General features: G+C 32.7%; 1 long non-coding RNA gene across 1 annotated transcript; it reads left to right on the top strand.

The window, feature by feature from the left end:
* The first annotated feature begins 1,126 nt into the window (after positions 1 to 1,126).
* Positions 1,127 to 2,075, top strand: LOC147943977 (uncharacterized). The gene is made up of 2 exons (XR_015558497.1): positions 1,127 to 1,691; positions 1,814 to 2,075. It is a non-coding gene; the product is annotated as an uncharacterized LOC147943977 (long non-coding RNA).
* Positions 2,076 to 4,609: the final 2,534 nt, after the last annotated feature.

Genomic DNA, 4,609 nt, shown 5'->3' with positions numbered 1-4,609 from the left:
TACCTAAAATATTTAATAATTAAATTCCAAAATTTATTTTTCAAATATTAAATATATTTCCTGTAAAATCATATGAAATGCAATGAAAAATGCCAAATATTAATTTAATTTTAAATCTCTTTTATATTCACCTTAATTTAAGCTATATTGCTAGGTTAAATTCTAATGAATTCCTCTTTCTAGTATATTTTCAGAAATGGAATATCAAATTATTTTTTATATAGAAAATCATTAAATTACAGAATTATGAATTAAATAAACATTATAATGATATTTATATAGTAATATTTTGGATCACAAGAACTAAATATAATGAAGAGAACACGGATTGACGCTTCCCTTGTTCACAACTTTATGGTTTCGCTTGGCAAGAGGAAGGCTAAGTATCGTTTCTCCTAGAAAACCAAAAATGCCATCAACCTCATCACTACAAGAAAACATGGTGAAATCCTACCAAATTTCCTACGAAAATTTTGGTAAGAAAAATTTCCTACAAAAAACTTACGATTATACTACGTAAAACAGTTGTTGTAGGAAATTGGTAGGAAATTTCCTTCAAACTTTAATCGTAAAAAATTCGTAGGGAACTTTCTACGAAATTCCTTCAAAACGTAAAGTCGTAGGAAAATTCGTAGAAAAATAGAAAGAACTAAATAGGAAAAGATGCGGTAGGAATTTGGTAGGAAAATTTCCTTCCAATTTCTTACGAAGGCGGCACTGAAGAAATTTCGTAGGAAACTCGTAGGAACATTTTCCTACCAATTTCTTATAAAATAAATTTCCTTCCAAATTCCTACCAAGTAAGGTATGATTTCTACTAATTTTCTAAGTTATTTTATAAGTAAATCTTTAAACTCATTTACTTATAAGTTTAAAATCAATACATATATTTTTACTGTACATTTACAAAATAAATATTTTCAACTATTTACTTATAAATTTAAATCTTTACTATTTACTTATAAATTTGTTTTAGAAAAATCAAGATACTTTTTTAAAACTTGACTATTAAATTTTTAAATAAAGCCATTTTCTTAACCCTAAAACACTAAAACTCTAATCAAGGAGTTTATGTATTATACTCAAAAGCTATAATCCAAAATTATATAATTATTTTAGTAATACATTTTTTTCAGGTTAACAAATTTTTTAATGATTTTTACATATTTTATATATCCAAAACCTTTTAATGATTACAAAACTTTATAATGATGTTTACAGATTTTAAACTATAAGATGTTTCAGGTAAATAAAATTTTATTTATTTTTAATCCAGTATATTTCTTTTTTTATTGTTAATTGCATATTTTATGCTTCACCTTGAGAATTTAACCCAAAACCACGTTTCCATCTAAGTAATGTTTTTGATTTTTAAAATATTTTATTCCTTAATCAATAAGGCTCATAACTACTAACATTAATTATGTTAAAGAAATATCTCTCCATGTTGTTCAAAAAAAAAAGAAATATCTCTCCTTACAATAATCTTTTTTCTGCAACTCTTGTTCACCTTAGACAGCAAAAGAGATACTCTTATAACTACAAAAGAGATCTGAAAGAGATACTCTTATACCCAGAAAGCCACAGCTCAGAAACTCCGCCGATTCAACTCTCCCTCGCCTCCGCCGTCGTTATGCTCACCAATTCCGGCGGCTCCGTTCTCCTCATTGGTACCATTTCAACGCTTCCAGGTTCGACTCTCTCTCCCCTTCTTCTCACTCTAATATTTTCAAAACCATGAGCGAATCTGTCTGAAAATTGAGAATATTCGGTGTTTAACTTATTGTTGATGTAGATCTGGTTTATATTGCAGATCTGGAAATAAGGAGATGAAGTTCCCAAATTCCCAAATTCGATGGATAAGATGATGGTAGAGCTTCTGCGAAGGTGGTGTATGGAGAGGTGCAAAAGAGAGAACGGTACAGCCTCATCGAAGGTGGAGAGATTGAACAAAATTCTCAGTCTCGAGAAAATAATTTGATTTTTAGTTTATTTGTTTTATAATTTGTAATTCATAATTTATATGATTTGTACAATAATTTTTCAGATTAATCATTAATGATTATTTTATTTTATTTTAATTTATTTTCAGAATTAATATTATTATTGAAAAAATAATAATTTTGTATATTATTTATTAATTTGGTAGGAAACTCATAGGAATCTCACAAGAATATTTTGGTAGAAAAATGGAAAGAAACATATATGCTAGGAAAATTGTAAGATAAATTTGGTAGGAAAATAGTAAGAATGTTTTTACCTACCAACATTTTGGAAGGAAAATAGTGAAAAGTTTTTCTCCATTTTCCTACGAAATTCCTTCGAAAATGATTTCGAAGGAAATTAGTAGGTATTTCCCTTCGAAACTCCTTCAAAAATTGATTTCCTTCGAGCTATTACTTCCATTATTTTCGTAGGAAATTGATAAGAAATAGGTGTTTCCTTTCTTTTTCCTTCGAAATCTGTTGTAGGAAAATTCATTGTTTTCTTGTAGTGCATGAAAGTGAACTTAGTGTGATTTTCGTCCAACATTAAACCTTATGAATCCAAATTTATTGCTAGTCGCTTCCTCTTGGCTGACATGGTTCACATGTACTTCCGAAGACGCAAGAAATTGACAAGTGGGAACCTTGTAAGTGGGAAACTCCATTTGATTTTTTTTCCTAAACCAATGTTCTTGAAGATTTGATGAACATCCGCATGATTTTCTAGTTGCGTGAGAAGGATGTGGTATGTGTATTTGGTTAACATGAACTAATTAACCGCGGTCAACATCTTGTAAAAATCGGTGTAAGTGTATTTCTTGGAAGGGACCTTCTCCTTTGATTTTTAGCAACTATGGGGATTTCATTCTTACGTTCACTACCACTCAACTTTTGAAGCGGTTCTTTTCCTTGTACTTTCTTACCGGTGATAGCCGAGCTTGAAGGATTGTTTTTTGCTTATGTCTTCCTCACCAACCACCAGAAAAGATGATGCTGCCCCCAGCATTCTGCTACAAGAGGAGCCACCAGATCACCATTTCATTCTCCTTGATCGGCGGAAACCAAACAAGCAATCCAAGAGGACAAAACACCTACTCTAAAACGAGAAACAAAGTACAATTTGATTGAAAATCAAGGTAAGTTTCTTGATCCTAAAGATTTCAAAAGACTAACTTGTTATAGGTGCAGAAAGAAAGGACACACAGCAAAGTTATGCCCCACAATGAGAAATGAAGCAAAAACTGAACCAGTCACACCAATTTTGAACCGTGAGCCACAAGTCAATGACAAACCTATCATGGGAAATGTTATTGTGAGTCTTAGTGATACTAAGCTCCTCTTAAATTGGATTAAAACTTTGAATATGTGAAGCAATTACCTAAGTACAATGCTAGACGAGAGTCATTAGAACTTAAAGTTAAGCAAGAAATTGTTACACTTCATGAAAATTAAATAGTCTAAACTGATTTACCTTCTTATAATGATTAAATGACTGCCAGAACACGCTTGTTTCTTGTCAAAAGTGTTGAAGTTATTACAGGTACAAAAAAAGATCACAAAGGTGCTTCATCGAGAAGAAATGAGTTCACGGACCAAAAGCAACACCGTGAGGAGTACACGCTTTTATCTATCAGACCAGCTGCCAATAGAGATGAGAGTGTCAATGATTTTCTCCAGATCAAAGAGAAGCCACCCGACGATGAATCACTGGACCAAATCCGAGGTAAAATTCTACACCCTCTTACATTTCAATGTACTAACTTGAGTTATCTATGTGTAGAGAATCAAGTTTTGAGGACAAAACTTCTTGAAGAGGGAGGGTATGATGCGGTCATAAAACCAACAGCCGAACCATAGCTCATTCAAACCGGATGCATTATACCAATCAGACCCGACTATGACATATGTTCATTTTTTTAACCATATCAGCTCAAAAACGAAGACGCAAGGCATGAAACCACTCGGAAAATATTCTCTTCTCAGCTGAAAAACGCCTCAAAGGATAACCAGCCCAAAAGGAGTTCACATGAAGGAGTTCTTCTTTGATCTAAAAAGCTTCTCAATCTCTCTCCCTCTCGTGGGTGCTTCTCTCTCTCTCATTTCTTGTTCTCTTTACAAAGTATTACAAAACACATATAAGTGTATTTATATTTATAATTCACAACACGTTATCAGCACAAACGACTCTCGATCCGTTCACTACAAGAAAACCTGCGTTTTGTGACGCCGGAAATTGTCACAAATGGGTCGCAAAACACCTGTTTACGACGTTTGAGCGACGACCTCTAGTAGTCACAAATTTCTCGTCGCAAAATGACAAGCGTCGCAAAAGTGTCGCAAATTTGCAATGGTTTTGTGACTACTAAATTTGGTCGTTTATAAGCGACTCCTTTAAGACTGTAACGTTTAGTCGTAAATTAAAGACCAAAACGTGACTGAATTTGGAAACGCGTATATACGACTACGTTAGGACGAGTTGTGCGTCGGGGAATCATGACAAAAATGTGGTCGCAAATAAGTGACAAAGATCGTCTCAATTTAGTCGCAAGATAGTGGTAAATTTGATGACGTATTTGTGACGCTTTTGTGTAATTGTTTTGGTCTGAAATTAGTTACAATTTTGA

Source organism: Camelina sativa, chromosome 5, assembly GCF_030686135.1.
Source record: "Camelina sativa cultivar CO46 ecotype springtype chromosome 5, ASM3068613v1".
NCBI classification, from domain to species: Eukaryota; Viridiplantae; Streptophyta; class Magnoliopsida; order Brassicales; family Brassicaceae; genus Camelina; species Camelina sativa.
The sequence above is the reverse complement of the archived record's forward strand: the minus strand, read 5'-3'. Positions and strand labels throughout refer to the sequence as shown.